Source organism: Ictidomys tridecemlineatus, chromosome 14, assembly GCF_052094955.1.
Source record: "Ictidomys tridecemlineatus isolate mIctTri1 chromosome 14, mIctTri1.hap1, whole genome shotgun sequence".
Lineage (NCBI taxonomy): Eukaryota > Metazoa > Chordata > Mammalia > Rodentia > Sciuridae > Ictidomys > Ictidomys tridecemlineatus.
Window position 1 is genome coordinate 25488764 of NC_135490.1, and position 18249 is coordinate 25507012.

The 18249-nt window shown below is 34.1% G+C and overlaps 1 long non-coding RNA gene across 1 annotated transcript; it reads left to right on the top strand.

The window, feature by feature from the left end:
• Positions 1-550: 550 nt before the first annotated feature.
• On the top strand, positions 551-15307 carry LOC120884285 (uncharacterized). Its single transcript, XR_005726660.2, has 3 exons — positions 551-1143; positions 2431-2545; positions 14933-15307. It is a non-coding gene; the product is annotated as an uncharacterized LOC120884285 (long non-coding RNA).
• The last annotated feature ends 2942 nt before the right edge of the window (positions 15308-18249 follow it).

Sequence of the window (18249 nt, forward strand, 5' to 3'; positions counted from 1 at the left end):
TTGGATAACATAAATTATTAAACCTGACACAAGATGAAACAAAGTCTGAGTAGGAGTCCATGAAGTTACCGTATTTTTAGGTGGTACTTTAGGCTCTTTATTCTCCCTGGTTTAGGCTAAGATAGTGGTGTTGCTTTCTCTAACAAAGCTCCGGCCATAGTATCGGATGCAGAAGAATCAGATAAAACAGAGATGGTGTTTAGATATAAAGGCACCAAAGTAGAGACTGTGGAGAGAGAATAACACAAGAATAAAAAAAAGGAAAAAAGAAAATCCTCATGAAAAATCGAAATAATTAAGTAAAGCTTTTGAGGGAGACTCAAAGTAAAAGCAAGAGAATACAGTAGCTTGGAATCAAGGCATTATGGAAGAATTCTCTTGAGAGTCAAGAGATAATTCATGAAATAATGATGGAAAAGAGGCAGGTGAATCCCTTAAGTAAAGGACTTGGTTTTGAAAATGGTAACATTATAGCCTTCACGTTGTTTTTTTTTTTTTTTTTGGTGACAAATTTGAAAGAAAAGACAGAGGAAGTAAGTTAAAAATTTCATACTATAAAAGAAGAAAATCAACAAAGCTAATGGTTAACTGTTTAAATCTTTTCAATAAAATAGTTTCAGTGTAGGAGAAGTATTAGGAATCATTTTGGAAATGCAATGACATGCTTTTAGGTAGACAAGGGAGACCAGAGACCCCTTCCTGCATCTGCTGTTTCTTGAGTACCTTCAGCTCAAAAATATCAACACACACATTTTGGGTGACATGTTCTTAACTCCTTCACTGTGAGTATTCTGTTCAGGGAATCAGAAGGCTGAAATCAAAATATAGGCTGGTCTGACTTCTTGTCTAGAGGGTCTGTGGAAAAACCCCCAAAACAGGTTCATTCTTGCTTTTGGCACAATTCAGTTTCTTGTGGTTTTAGAACTAAAATCGTTCTTTGCTGTCCATCAGTCAAGGATCACTCAGTATCTAAAGGCTGCTCACATCCTTTGATATATGGCCCTTACATCTTCAAGATAGAAATGCAGCCATGAATTCTTGTGTTTCTAATCTCTGACTGCAACCTTCTTTTTTTTATATATCCACAGTTTAATGGGGATTGTGAACCTGCTGAAAGCTCTATGCTACATTCCAAAGTCCACAGTAAGTCATTTAAGTTTATAGCTCTCCAGGGCGATTTAGTTTGCCCAGTTACTGTGTACATTTGCAGCTGAAGTGCAGCTATACCAATGTGATAATTATGAAGGATGGAAGAAAGAATCCTCTGAGTTGATATTTCTTAAAGAAATCGATGTTGTATATTCACTACTCTCTTGATCACCTTTGGATACTTATGATCCAATCTTTGAAAAATTATGACCATTTTTTTCATTTTTTAAATTCTTTTTTCATTTCATGTCCTAGGAACATCATACAATAAATATTTGTCTTTTTAATACAAACTGTCCCATCTGTTTTAACTTTTACTTATGACTCAAACTTTTAGGCATCATTTAAGCCAACTATGTCAAGGATCATTTGGATTTCTTTTTGCTTATTTCCTATCTAGTGACGGCTTATGAACATGCAAAGATATTTTATTTCTGTTTGCTTCTTTAATCTGATTTTTTGGAGAAAAATTATTTTTTGTTGAATAAAAGATTTTTGAGTTGAGCTGGATTTCACTAGTAATCTTATGAGAGCTTAACTAACTTATACTATCCCTTTCTATAATAAAGATATAGGTTAAAAACAGTAATTATAAAATGAAGGGCTTACTAATTTTAATAAAATTTTATATTATATACGTTGATAAAAATAATGTGATTTTCTATTTTTGTTTTTTAAAATAAGAATTTCTGATTTTTAAATTTAGAATATACCATCACTAGATACTTTTTAGAATTTAATTAGTGTAACTAATATCTAACCCTTTGATTTGTCATTTATATAATTCAATCATCCAAATATTAGGCAAATATCTCTAAAATTTGGCAATAAAGCTAGGCTTTCCGTGTCCAATATATTAGCTAAGTCCCTGAATTAGTATTGTTTAAAGTCATCTGTCTTTTTTGAGACAACTCTGGCTGAAATGAAACATTTTCTGGTGAACAACTTTCTGGACTTTATGACATTAGTACACTCTGTACTCAGTTTATCATAATAATTCAAGGAATTTAGCATTAGGGAAATGATTGGAAAACTTCAAAATCATGCACTAAAACTTTTTTCCAGGTAGTCACTTTAATGGTATTATCTCTTCAAGTCAACATTTAGTGTATCCCACCTGCCAAATATGTTTATCATTTTTAAAATGGAAGACTGTTTAGATTAAGTGAACTGAAGAATGTTCTTCATCTTGTTGTAATGTCACTGACCAAGGATTAAGAAGGGGTTTTCTTTCCAGGTGAAAGATCTTCTTGGACTGACTCTCCTTATTTCATTCCTCAGTGACATATTTATTTCTGGTGTTTCCTGGACTTCCATTCTTCTGCACTACTCCCTGGATGGTCTCATGTTTTACTTTCTTAAGAATGTGGATTATTGTGTGGGGCTTGGTATACGGGTAAGTAAAAGTAGGTAAAAATTTTAGAAGCAATCTCATTTTGCAAAATATGTGCAATGCTCAAAAATGCTAGGCCCAATATCTCTGAAAGGTAAGAATTTTAATTTCCAAATAAGAAAATTGATTTTATTCCATTGATTTTCTTAGGAAACACTAACTCATCATTATCTTACATCATCATTCCCTGGAAAATCTTGCTTTCATTTTCCTTTTGAGAAACACAAAATACTCCATCTATTCTGTTTACTTAAGTCAGGTAATAATTGGAGAAGTAGAGATACCTATCTCTTGTAAGGACCAGGGTGTCCAGGAGAAACGAAACAGATACAGAGCTAAAAATTGTTTTTCCTGCTTTTCTGAGTCAGGTCTCTATGGTTTAATTTTATTACTTTGACTGAAATGCAAATTCCCAGGATACCAGACACACCCATTTTTCCAACACAAGTACAAAAACAAAATTGAAAGCCAACTACTCAGTTGACTTTTTTAATTGGCTTACAGTTTGATTGATCTTTTCCCCTTTCTTGTCTATGCTTCCTACTAGAGTTTACTTGAATCATCAAAATCTGTCTTTCTTTAATGGGAAAAACAAACATAATAAGGGGAAATTTATGTAAGAGGCTTTCCTATGTAGATAGATGTCAAGTGACCAGAAGCCCCTCTTGCTGAATGCTCTGAACATCACAAGATTTTATCAATGTGCTTTATTGGTGATACAGCTGACCTTTACTGAAAGAAGGAAATGCAGAGACAGACTCATATCCAGCCCTTGGCTGCTGTTGGTCTTGTTTTCTTTTCTCACACAAGATTAAGGAGTAGGCTTACTTGAGATTCTGTATTCTGGCAAGCCCGTTGCTGAACTTGGCAGGAGCATTAAACTATCTTTATTAGAAGCCATTGTAGAATTCATAACCTTCCCAACCTGGCTGCTTTCTTTTGTTAACCTCCCAGAAAGGTGTGGCTTAAAAAAGAAGTTGATTCTGGGGTGTAAAGATTAATGATAATGGTAAGTCTTGTTCTAGAAATGTATATGGAAGTCTTCATTTAAATAAAAACAGATCAATCTGTGTCTTAAAAGTTAACCTACAGAATTTCTATAAAAAAAAAACTAGAGAATTTTTTTAATGAAAAGACTTTGACCATACAGGAACACCAGTGGATTTTCAACAGTGCTGATATATTCCTTGTGAATGGTAAAAATACTTCAGCTTTTTTTTTTAAGATGCACATTGTGATAGTTATAATGTGACATTCTGTTAGCATTTTTTAGAGCAAAAGTTTGAAATTGCTCTCTTAAAATTGCTTTCAGTTCCAGAAAACTAGCTTAAGGGAATCTAAAAATCTCAAAAGAGTTCTACAAGACTGAGCTTGCCATTCAGGCATAGGCCTCATTATCAAGAAAAAATACAGACAATTAGGACATTTTTAAATACCAGTGAGAGAAAGTTTAACATGTGTACAGGATCAGCTTTCCTAAACCTGGATCTTGCTTTTATATCATGAACTGAGGCTTAAAGACTCCTCACAAGTGAAAGGTTAGGTACAACTGACAAATCCAGAAGCTTATCTCTCTATCAAGGTGAAAGTAGGAGACAACGTAGATGAATCCATAGAGACTAATAAAGAGATGATAGCATCTTTTAAGGATGGTTTTGAAAGCCATAAATGACATAAATGTATAAATGACAAGGGATAGAGTAAAATAAAAATCCTAGAAATTGGGCTGGGGTTATGGCTCAGTAGTAGAGTGCTTGCCTAGCACATGGGAAACCCTGGGTTCAATCCTCAGCACCACTTAAAAATAAATAAAATAAAGATATTGTGTCCATCTACAACTAATTTCTTTTCAAATTCTGGGAATCATACATTTTTCTGATAAATATGGTTTAAATGCCATTTTGAGACAATCACTCGGTAGTCAAATCATTGTTGATGTATATTATAATTGTGGATATGAATGCTTGATCTATCACGCATTTATTATAATATACATCAATTTATAATCAATTTATTATAATATACAACAATTATAATATACATCAATAAAGTTAAACTCTCCTATTTTATTGTTCACTAGCTTTTTGAGCTCCTATTCTGATTCCATGTTACATTGATAATTTTTTAAAAAATATATTTTTAGTTGATAATGGACCTTTATTTTATTTATTCATACATGGTGCTGAGAATTGAACCCAGTGCCTCACACATGCTAGGCAAGTGCTCTGCCACTGAACCACAACCCCAGCCCTACATTGATAATTAACCTGTGGATTTAGTGTACAAATGATTAACCATATTATGTCCCTTTAAGTCTCAGATTATCTAGGAATGCATTTTTTTTTTCAATTGTGTAAAACAGCCTACTGAAAACACAAGTTAGATCCCAGTGCATTCACAGTATCTTCTTGCATTGAATTGTTGAGAGGCACCACACCAGAGTACAGCCCTGTTTTTTTAAGAGGGTAATTTGGGAAATGAAACAGCTTCAATACTCTGCCTGTATTCTTACAGCCATTGTATACTGTAAACAATTTTGTTTATTAAGTCTTAGGACAGAAACTTCACTGAATGGCTGAACAAACAAAACAGCTGGCTGGGCATTTTTTTCTTCCAGTTGCCCTTATTAAGGATATTTTGACTTGAAAGCGGATCCTCTTAGGTATCTGCCTCTGTCAAGAACAAATGAAGTTGGAGCAAACTTTCAAAGATCTGAGAAGTGTCTGATTGCTTTTGTAATGAAATCTTGGCTATTTTGTTTTGTTTTGTTTTTAGGTAATTGCTCTGGTATAGACTTCCCTTTCACATAAATCCCCACAAATTAAACTTTCTGTGCGATAAAGAAACCAGAAAAGAACACCTCTGTTTGAGTTTCCTCCATAGAATAATGAATATTTGTTTTATATCATGAGAGGCTGACAGGTTTGGGCTCTGCTTCCAGATGTCCAGATGGTTTAATTTAAAAAAAAAGAAAAAGAAGAATACATGACATATTTTCTTTTTCTGATCCAGAAAGGAACAGCTTTCTGTCAACTTGTAAGTTATGTATAAATAAAAAAGACTGATAAATAAAAAACCCCCAAAACCGAGCAGATAAAGGCACTCTGCCCAGGCGGGGGGAAAGGCATATAATAAAAATAACTTCTTTTAAACAAAGACTGAAGTGTTTATATAATTTACCACAGTTGGAGTTTATACATAGTTCTAGCCTCTGAGGTAATCTCAACTCTAGTACACTTGCAAGCAGCTAGTGTCCAAAATCTTCATTATATATTGAGAATATCATGTTCTCAGTTAAATCTTAAAAAAAAAGAAAGAAACAGTATGAATAATTAAGTTAAGACCATGAAGGCTTACCTAAGGACAGATAGCCACCCACACTCACACACATACAATTTGGAGTGAACTTGATTTATAATTATATAAAACTCCTTAACCCCTAAAAATAAAAACTTTCTTTTCTAATATGAAATTCAGTATTTAAAAATCCTCTTTACCCTGGGTTCAATCCCCAGCACCACACACACACAAAAAATCCTCTTGATTTTACCTTTCAGCAAGTGTGTGGAATGCGTGTGTGTGTGTGTGTGTGTGTGTGTGTGTGTGTGTGTGTGTGTAGTTTATAGACTTGTGCTCATTCTATAACATCTGCCATAAATAAGAAAGACTGAGTTGTTGAGGATTTTGCAGTTTCATTTTGGCTAGATCAACAATTTAACAAAATCTATTTTTTAAGAGGAAAAATGAAATAGAAAAAATACCTAAAATAGGAATTTTACATGAAAACTTAAAAATGCAGAATCATACACCATACTACATGAAACCACCATGAAAGTTAAAATATTAAAAGGACATCCATTTGACCTAGGAAATAAATTCTTCTTTCCTTTTAATTATAAACTTTTGTATATAGTAATTCAAATATGTTCATTAAATTATTGAATATTCTTAGTACTTGAAGATCTAATGTGTGAAGATTCTCATGCTCCTTGACTTATATTGGGGTTACATCCCAACAAATCCATCATAAACTGAAAAGATAAAAAATTAAAAAATGCATTTAATATACCTAATCTACTCAAGCAACACAACAACACAGAACACTGTGGAATGTCGATTTTTTACCTTCGAGATTCACAAGGTTGAGTGGGAGGTGTGGTCCTCTGCCCAGTATTATGAGTATCTTACCACATGCACTACTAGCCTGGCAAAAGTTCAAAATTCAGAACTTTGGAGCACAATTTGTGCTGAATGTGTATGCTTTCATACTACTGTAAAATGGAAAAACTGTAAATCAAATAGTAGTAAGTTAGAAACTATGTATGTATATAAGTACATACAAACACACACACACAGAATCTTTAAACATGAGGGAATATATTCTGACAATTGAACTAAAAAGTTCGTGAATGATTTTTTAAATCACATTTTACATGTATTTATAATAGCAAAGAGTCAGGCCTGCCAAATAATTTCAGCTTTGGATGAATTTGTTACCATGAGCAAAGTAATTCTACTGAATTTCCCTGACCCTTTCATGGGAGGGGTAGGATGGACACAGGAGCCAAGGGCAGGCTGGACCAGGGACCTCACAGTCTCGTTGCTGATTTGCATTTCTGAGCTCAGCGTTAGCTCTGTTGGGATAGTTGTAAATAGGGCACAGACAAAAATAAAAATAAAATAATTCAAATACAAAATAAGACTAAAATAAAATTGAGCCACGTGTGTAATCCCAGTGATTTTAGGAGGCTAAGGCAGGAGGAATACAATTTTCAGGCCAGTCTCAGCAACTTAGTAAGACCCTTGGCAACTTAGTAAGACCTTATTTATAATGTTTTTTTTTTTTAAAGTACTGGGATGTACTTAGTGATAAAGCATCCCTGGGTTCAATTCCCAATACAAATAAATAAACAAAAATAAAATAAATTATTTGAGAACTTTAAACTCAGAATTTATTCTAAATGCATTGTATAAATACAATTTCTCTACATACATACTATTAATTTTATTATTCTAAGTCTTTATATTAAAATTTTGAGGTAAAAAGAAGTTATAATTTATAGTAAGCAGAAATTCATTTATTCAGTGCCACCCAGACCTGGCTTCCAGACAAAGGTTTTGATAAGACCCGCCTTCTAATCTACACATAGAGAAACTTACTAAGACTTGGCAAAGGCTGTGTAGACAAGTGAATAAACCTAATGTTAGACTCAAAGTCAGCAGTTTTCTCCTCAGGTAACAATTACATAGGGAAAAGCAAGGAGCTAATTTTAAAAAAATCAAAATTGGCTCTGTCACAAAGGAGCAGAGACCGTACCTAGAGGGACAGCTATGTTAACTGGTCTGACCTTTGCCTCCTTTGGTAATTTTCTGAGGCCTTAGGGCTCCGAGGTAAATACCTTATGAATTGGCCAATGTATAACCTAGGGAAATGAACTTTGGACAAGCAAGAAGCTTAGGTTCTGGTCTCAGGTGTTGTCAAGTGACTTTAAGAATGCCATGGGATTATTAGGCAATCTATTAACAGCAAAAACAAAAACAAGACGCTAAATGCTTTAAAAAATGAAAGACATTTTAAGTTCAATATACCATCATTGTTATTATTACTATAAGAAAATAAAACTCATTGCTACAATCTGAAAATATTTCCTCTGGAGACGAACTTTCCCAATATTCAAAGAATTGGTCAATTTCTTTGAAAGTCTACAGAAGCAGAGGGGAAGTGGGAGGAGGTTTGCCCATAGGTCATCTAAGAGCTGCTTCATGTTACAAAGTGGGAAATGATAGATACTACATGTATTTCAGCACTCCTACATTTTATATTCAAATTTGAAACTTGTAATTGAACAACATATACTGTTCATACTTTTTTCCCATTAAAAGTTACCTATTGGGGGGTGGAGGGTGGAACAAGCTGGGCTTGGTCCATTAAAAATATTAAAAAGTAAAAAAAAAAAAAAAGAAGTTATCTACTAATGTAGCTAGAAAGGTAAGAATAATAATAAAAGGTAATGGATCTTTTAATATTGAAAAGTTGGTTTTACGAAATAGAAATGTATTTAGTATTTTTCCATATAGATTCTTGTGGATTCTGTAGTTTTACTTTTCTCTCTCCTGGATTGTAGTACTAATTTCTGTGGTGGGACTGGGGCTGTGAATAGGGAATAACAAGAAAACCTAAGTCTTTGTGGTTACTCTGGCTTCATAAACAAATTCTACCAAGCTTCATCTATTTCTGCCAGAACCCCTGTGGAGGTAGACAGGCTGCTGGCACATGAACTTATCTGAAACCTAGAAGTCTAAACGGTGTAATTTAAAATATTTACTGATTAAACAAAGGAAAAGGTCAGAGTCTCAAAAATAGGAGCATTTGAACTTATTCTACTGATAAATTGGTTTCCTTGTTCAAATGAGGCTTAGATGGTTCTCCTTTCTTCCTGAAATCAAACCATAAAACCAGACAAATAGAGCCACATTTTTCAATTCTAAAAATTGGACCCAGTATTATTTTTCCTTTATATTGAATTTTATACATCAAAGTATTTTCTAAACATTATATGATCAAAATAAAATATTAAGCCAATATAGAGTAGTGTGTATTAATACATTACCTCTCTCTCTTACATTCTCTCATTTTTATCATAATTATAAAGAAATTAAAACACATTTTAATGAGTTTTATTCTGTAGGGGGAAAATATCTCTCCTAAGTGATTTTATAAAGATTTTCTTTTGAGCTACACCACGATACTTGGAAGCTTCCTCAAAATCAAATAATCCTTCATTTGATGTGTTAGAGAAACAGCCAAAGATGTAGTAGATAGATAACAGAATGGAAGGAAAGAGAAGGGCCTTATTTTTCTTGGAAAAGCAAAGTTTATTAAATAAAAGTTGAACCCGCTACAGTTCTATCGAGATGCAATTCTAGTACTGAATCATTGTTTTTTTTTTTTTTTCCCCAGTGAAACAAGTAGAAGGTTTTCAAAAGCTGGTTCATTCCCAGTTTGGATGGAAAATGCAACAGAGAAGTCATGCAAATATCTTACAAGGAGAGATTGTCAGGAAAATCAATGCTGACAGGAGAGAGTGGGGTGAAGGAAGGGGGAGGGAGTAAGGATGCAAGTCATAAGGTTTGAAATATGGCATCTATTCAGGTTTGCAGCAAGTTCTTGGCCTGAACACTCTTCTAGTTCTAGAACATGTTCTTATTGCGATGCCAATTGTTGGTGTCAGGGTTCATACTTATATAAATAAGTAGTCCAAGCATTAGGATGCAATTTATCAACATTCTCTACACAAGACTGTCACTGGGGGCGGATTTCATAGTAACTGAGGTTGGTTTGGGGATAATGCTTTTACTCTACTACTATTCCCTCCCTTCAGCCTGTGTTTATGATCTGGTTCCCACCAGAACAGCTTCCTCTGTAAGCTATCATGGTCTAGAATATTCTTTTCTATGTCTTTGTTCCACCTAATAAAATTTGTATTTGATTTTCTTGGGACTCTTACCTAGGCTGGAGTTAATCTGAAACACGAATGTCTTCTGAGTTGTTTAGTAACAAATGATAACTTCTGTCTTGCCCATCTAAGATTATAATTTTGAATTTTAAGATCTGTCAAAGTTTGGGCTGATGAAGCTGTAGCTCAGCGGAATAGCATTTGCCTAGCTTGTGTGAGCACCACATATAAATAAATAAATAAAGGAATTGTATCCATCTGAAACAAAAATAAAAAAAAGATCTGTAAAAGTTTCATCTTGAAAGAATGACTAAAGTTGGTTATTTTATAGTGAGAAGTTGGTTAGTACAAAGAAAAGTTTAGAACAAGTCCTGTTCAAATGGCTCATTCCCCTTTCTGGATATATTTTTCTATCAATACTTTTAAAGTTGTCATAAAAAATTTATATAAAGCCCTTGAATTGATACTATATATATACAATATAAAAATGTAGCTAGTCTTAATTAACTTACTTTTTTTTCACTTGATATTCATTTTTTTAATTTAAAAATACTTAACTGACAAATTGAAAATTGTATGTATTCAAATTATAAAACATTATGATTTGCTATGACTATACATTGTGTAATGATTACAATTATCAAATTAATTAATACATCTGCTATCACTCATAGTTACCATTTGTGTGTGTGGGGGTGAGGACACTTAAAATCTGCTTTCTAATCAAATTTTAAGTAAACAACACAGTCTTATTAACCATAGTCACTTGTTATACATTTAATACCCAGAACTAATTCATTCTAGAGCTGAAAGTTTGTACTTTTTGATGAACATTTTCCAATTTTCCCCCTAGCCCAGTCCCTAGCAACTACTATTCTACTCTCTGCTTCTATGAGTTAATTTTTTAAAAATTTTACATGTATGAAGTATTTGTTGTATTTGTGGGGGTTTTATGCTTTTGGCTTATTTCACTTAGCTTACTGTCTTTCAAGTTCATTGATATTGTAGCAAATGGTAGGATTTCCTTCTTTTTATGACTGAATAATATTCCTCTGTGTGTGCTATGTGGGTATATGTATGTGTTACATGTTCTCCACACTTATTTAATTTTCAGATCTTTGCTATTGTTGAATAATGTTTCAGGTAACATGGGGGTAATTCAGGGATCTCTGTGAGATACTAATTTTTATTTTGGAAATATGCCTAAAAGTGGGATTTCTGGGCCTTATGGTAGTTCTATTTTAAATTTTCAAAAATTTTTATTCGTTTTTTATAATGGTTTTATGAATTTACATATCCACCAACAGTATACAGGGTTTCCTTTTATTCACACCCTCCCAACATTTATTATATTTTCCCATTTTGCTGATGGTCAACTTAACAGGTGTGAGTTGCTATTTTATTGTGGTTTTATGTTTCCCTGTTGATTAGTAATATCGAGCATCTTTTCATGTATTTTTTTTAACCATTTGTATATCTTTGGAGGAATGCCTGTTTGCATTCTTTGCTCATCTTTTAAATCATATATCTATAATTTGCTATTGAAATGTATAAGTTTCATTTTTTTATTGACCTTCTATTAGATCTATGGTTTACAAATACTTTCTCTCATCCCATAAGTTGCCTTTTTGTTTTGTCAATTGTTTCCTGTGCTGTGCAGAAGCTCTTTCATTTGAAGTTGTCTCATTTGTTGATTTTTGCTTTTATTGCCTGTGCTTTTGATGTCCCAGCCAGAAAGAGTCATTGCCAAGACCATGTCAAGGAGCTTTTCCCCTATGTGTTCTTCTTTGAGTTTTATGGTTTCAGAGTTATTTAAGGACTTAATCCATTGTAAGTTAGTGTTGTACATGTATTAAGAAAAAGATCTAACTTCATACTTTTACATATTGTTATTCAATTTTCCCAGTAACAAGTTTTTATAACACTATATTTTTTTCCATGGTGCATCTTTGGTACCCTTCTCAAATATTAGGTGACTATATTTATACATCAATATTCATCTGATATTTTTGGATTTATATGATAGTAAATGAAAATGAATAGTTTTGACTAATTTTCACTCTATTCTAGTATTCATAGGTGCACCTTCCCAAATACTTCACATGTCCGTAAGAATGCTTTCTGTTGCAAGTAACAGACCTTCAACTCAAATTAGCATAAATAATAAACCAGATTTGTTGGCTCATATATATGAAAAGCCCAGGCATGTTTTGATTCAGGCAGTCTTTCAGTTTCCTATAATTCTCTTGGCTGTATTCTGTGTTCTGGTTTCATCTTAAGATTGGCTTCCATTATGTACACAAAAGAGTTGCCAAGAGCAGCCAACCAGAGCAACCAAATGTGGGTTGGTCTGGGTTTGGGTTAAAGACCCTACGGAACTACCTTTGTTTTAAGTAGGGTAAAATGATATAGCTTGGAGCTGAGATGGAGTCAATCCTTCAACAGTTCATGGCTATGTTATAGTGGGAAGGGATGTTTCCAAAGTAAGATCCTAGTACAGTCAGTGAGGAGCTTCAGTGTTGGAGCCAGGTACCTAGTGTGTACAAAGATGGTGCAGGCCCTAGTGTGCTGCCCTCCCCCACACCTAAAAAAAAATACCAAACAAAAAACCAAACAAAAAACACAGCCAAGTGTAGTTAGTGAAAGTAGAATAAATTCTGTGTATATAGCCAAATATTTTTAACCAAACTCTTTTTATGTTGAGTTGATTCTTTCAGTCTGCATAAAGTATAAATATTAAAAGGTCTAGCGTTTTTTGATTGCCAAACAGAAAAAATTTATGTGACTAATATCTGGTTCCTTTCTCCTCTATAGTAACCAAAGGACAGTAACCAAATCCTTACTCCTTTCTTAGAACTGGATATACACACTTACCCATATAAAAAGTTCTAATTACCATATAATTAAATGGCACTTCCAGGCCCCAACCATAAGAGGAAGTTCTGAAATGCCCTAGTTAACTTAAGAGGAAAAGGACCAAGATAAAACCCAGGCAAACTTTTGTATTCCACATGATTTTGTCTAAAATTTACAATGTTCATTCTAAGATTGAAGACAAGGAAAGTATGCTCATACACTTGAAAAAATAAAATAAAATTCTAAAGAAGGAATAAATTCAGTTATTATCCATAAATCAGCTTACTTCATCATGACCTCTTACAGATTCTATTGCTACCATGTCTTTTAACAATAATTTCATGTCCTTATTATATGTCCTTCATTGTTGTTGTTTTCACTTAAAAGAAAGAAAAAGTAAGAGGAAATCTGTCTTCAATTTCTTCATGCCAGATGATCATATTTAAATAAAGACAACTAAGGGGTGAAAGCTTCAGGGAAGTATTTTCGTGCTAGGTGGTGATAATACAGACCTTCAGCCATCATACTCCAATCTCCCATATTATCGCCACCAGAGTCTCAAAAATATCTCTTAACCTTCGTCTGTTACCCAATATTCTTATTTGTACAATCTTCACTCATTTGCTTTTAGACCTTGTCCAACAAGTTGTTTCTTAAGAGCCCTTAAAACAGCTTACATATAAAAACATTTCCGGCTACTAATATGCAAATTAAATCACTGTGTCAATCTTAGAAAACTAAATGTCTGGCTCCTGTTTTATTGGCCCTGGCTGTGGGTCTTTTTTCACTTACAGGTTGTGAAGTTCAAATTTTAGAAAGGAGCAACAGGCACAGAGCTGACCCAAAAGGGCAGATATGGATGAAGCATTTTTGTGGAGAATGTGTGATAAAAGAGCAAGACTTTGCCTTTCTGAGCTGGCCAGGTTAAGAATTGGGAAATGTACATAAGAAAAATTTCATTTCCTTTTTTACAGCTGAGAATTAGGATCTCTTTCGTTTACCAATTAATTTAAGCAAAGGAAATATAATTCCATGAGTTTTAATGGTATTATATTGGAAAATTATGGGATTATGTTAAAAATCTATAGTATTATACTAGAAATCTATGACTAGCACCTTTTCCCTCATTCTCAAAGGCATTACAGGTTATGGAACCATCCCCCAAATCCCTTCTTCCCGTTTCTGCTGATAGGTTTGGAGACAGCCACCTTGCCTGAACTGGATCAACTGGATCTTCAAAAAGTTTGATAGTGGACACCTCTCCCTTATCACCTCTTCAAGGGTGCAATCAAGTGTTGGATGAGGCTACAGTGTTACCTGGGTGCAACTAGGGAAGGGTTTGCTTTCTAGGTCATCCATACAGTTGTTGCTAGAACTGTTTTTCAAGGGTTGTTGGACTGAATGCCCCAGGCCCTCAACTGGATGTTTCCTGAAGGTTCTACTGAAGTCTTTGATACATGAACCCTAAAAGGGTAACCCACTTCCTCAAAGCAAGCAATCAGGGAAGAAAAGAGGTCACTCAAAGACACAAGTCAATTACAATCTTTTAAACATGGAATTGTGTGACTTTTTTCCTTATATGTTTACTTCAGAAACATAGTTGTGAGCTCTATGAAGGCAGGCACATGGCCGATTCATCTTGGGCTCACTGGTGTCTAGTTGAGTGGCTAGTCAATAAGTATATGCTAAATTGAATGCTACTCTATTGATGTTCTTGGAGTTCACAATGTTTCAAGTTAAATTTTAAAATTCACTCTATAAAATCCTATTCAAGATATCTGGACTATTTGAGTTTCCTAACAAATTTCTCTTATATTGGGGAAAACCACTCTTCTAGAAGATAACAGAGTACTAAATTAAGAAAACAACAAAAATGTTTGTCCTTTCTTTAGGTAGTGGGATGGGAAAGAACAGAAAAATATTTCATTTTCTTGTTTTTTTTTATATGTAGGCAAAAACATCATTAAAATAAGAGTTGTTAAAGATAAGCTGAAATATAACAAAGTTTATTAATTATGTGCTAAATTAAAGGAAGTTTAAAACAGTTATTTTTCCCCTTTTAACTTTTTTGTTTCAGGGAAAATTCTGATTGAAAATTACTGTGGGATGACTCAAACTCTTCCTCTATTTATTATAAAATACTTAAGTGTCCAAGAGGATGTACGTGAAATAAGACGCCAGCATTTGCATTAGAAATCTCTGAAGCATGACCAGTCTTTAAAAGAAAAGAATAAGCTTTATCAGAAACTTCCGTTTCTATCCATTCTGGCTTTCTACTCATCAAACTGTATTTTTGTCTGTGCTTGTGCATGTGTGTGAAGAATTCCCCAAATAGTTATTTGGCTTGTTCTTTTTTTTTTTCCTCGAGTTTTGAATATTTTACAGCAATAACCAAACCAAAAAAAAAAATGTTTTGCAGTTCAGCATTCTCTATTAGTCACTCACTGCAACTCATAATAAGGTAAATAAAGAGAATGGGAAGCAGAAATCCATTGCTGCTCTTTCGACTGTGTGTGAAATGATTTTGCAATATGGGAGCATCCCAGCAACCCTCTGGTCTGACTTTTGATATTTTAGGACATCAGAAAAATACTGCCCAGCGATGAAGTGCTGTGACAGAAGTGGCAGTTTGGTACGATGGACAAATTCTCACTACAAAGTGCTACATATAAACTAACAAGTAATGAGCTTTGCTCTGAACCAGTGTGGTACTGGGAATCATGGAAAGGGCTGCCTCTCTGTCTTAAGTGCTATGATTATAATACAAAAAGTTTATTCACTGTTCAATTGAATCTGAATCAGCAGTGATTACAAACACATGAATGCAGAAAATTAAATTCAGAAATCTATTCCTTATGCTTTTGTACAGGCTAAATAGGAAACACATATTTGTCTGAAATGTATCCAACTCCTTTCCTAGTATCTTTACCTTATGCCTCACCACTCCTTCTTATTTTAATTTTTTTTCCATATGAAGGAATCCCAACCATCTTCTTGCACACTCTTCTACCCCCTTCACTATGGGGAAGACTTGCAGAAGAGGGGAAAAGAGTTAAGCAAAGCCAGGGTGGGAGTAGGGGATGCATGTAATTGGATAAGGAGTAGCCCAGATAAGGCCAGGGGTGAATTATGGTCTGATTATGAAAGTCTTGGCATGCCTGGCTGGAGGTCTGAGCTTCAAGCCTCTGAAAATAGAAGACAGAAGTTCTTGAGCTAGGAGTGGCCCAATCAGAGCCACATGTTAAATGAATTATACCAACACTAGTATGTGGGGTTAATTGAGTAGGATAAACACTGGAAGCTTCAGAGTAGTTATGAGAAAACTCAAAATACACTAATATATGTAAGACATTATTTTGACTCTATGAAATGGGAGTGGGAAAGAGTAAAAGGAATGGAAAAAATGAAAATTCTAGGGTAGAAAATTCTAACACTCTGATTTGATCTAATAAACCTCAACTGTAGCATGTCCACCCCCATAAAACTCTCTGTGCTTGTATTATTCCCATAAACTTACACTATATTCTCACTGATAAAAATATCGAAAGTGGAAACAACGAAAAAGATAGGTTTTATCATAGCAGCGTAGTGACCATCAGATAAATACAATAAAATGTACTGAAGAAAACTGCAGATGCTCAAAACATCCTCCCTGACAGGAAACCTCCTTGTTCCCACCCATACTGTGCAAGGACAGAAAGAATGGAGCAAGCCATCAATCAGCCAACATTTCACAAGCCTTTCACCAAAAAATATGAATAAAAAGAGCAATGGATTTATCAAAGTTAGTTTTGTGGCATTTGTGACTCACTTAAAGGATCTTAGCTAGAGGCTGGAAGTAGGTACCTTGGTGGGCATATCATGGGGTAGCTCCAGAAGTCGCAAATTAGGATCACACACAGCTCTTGAGACAGTCCTACCAAAACACTGCAAATATTGAATGGATTGGAGACACCAGATTTTAAAAAGTTAGAAAGAATGTAAACTAGTACAAAAATACCAAAGTGTCTCTTTATGACTAAGGAAAATATTATCAAGAGTAGTATTTACTTTGTTCAAACTAAACAGTAAAGGCAGAGTATAGTTCTGTAGGATGGAAACAAAGTTAGAAGAACTTTAGAGCTCATTTGGCCCTCCTTCTCACTAATACAGAAATGCCTTGTGTAAGAGCTTAAGAGATCTCCAAATGGCATTAGCCCCACAAATCTCAATGATCAATGAATTTTCTGCTTCCAGGACATATGTATTTTACTTGGATTACCCTGTTCTGATAGTATCATTAACTTTCACTTATTCATAGTTCTATTCCTCTAGGAGACAACTATGTCTATTCTCTATTTTTTATGACAATTCCAAGTAATTTGGAGCTTTGTGTGTTTCTCCCATTCTACTTAATATAAAAATTTAAACTCCATGTTACTAAAGGCCTTTCACAATCTGGTGCTCAGACTGATCAATGCAAAGAAGAGTGGATATATTAAATTCTGGATGTTTTGGAAATTTGTATTTCTTTTAAGACAGGTTAGGATGAGTTAGCCATTTAAGAGGTGTTTCACTGATTCATTCATTCAGCAAATATTTATTTAATGTACATCATGTTCCATGAACTGTTTTATATGTTGGGATTAGATGGAGACCAAAACAGAGCTTGAAGAACTTCTACTGAATAATGGTAGGATAGAAAAATCTTAATGAAGTGAAAATAAGATAAATTCACAAGGGAGCAATACCATGAAGGTAAAAACAAAATAAGAGTGTTTTGATAGCCTAGAATAGGAAAGCTAAGTGATTGGTTCAGAGTGGTGGCTCTGGGAAGACATAATGAGGAAGTATCATTAATCAAACTGATCTTGGAAATCTATGGGAAGAGAGTCTGTACGTAGAGCAAAGAGTGAGCATAAAGGCCCTGAAGGGGAGAGGTTTGGCACATTCAAGGTTCAGAGAGATTAGTGAGAATACACTGAAATTTGAAAGAATAGAAATGAAAACAGGTGAGACAAAGGAGGGAGGGTTTTATATTATTTGAGATGAGAAACATAGGATGAGTAATAGAGTATGGGATGTTCTGATGTACAATGTGATCAACTCATGCAACTTGATTTATGCTGAGGTTCTGTTCATATAAAGCCACACTAAGTTGGAAATACTGAAAGTTGGAAATGCATTGAGTATGCCTAATTTACTAAACAAAATAGTTTAGCAACACAGTACATCACAGAGTTTTGGTTGTTTCTTGTGCAATCATGTGGCTGAGTGGGATCTGCAGCTTACTGTTGTGATCTAGCATCATGAAAGGGTATAGAATATCATAGTGCATAGCAACCCTCAGAAAAGATCAAAATTCAAAAGTCAAACTATGGTTTTTATTGACCACATGTTTGTTTTGCACCATTA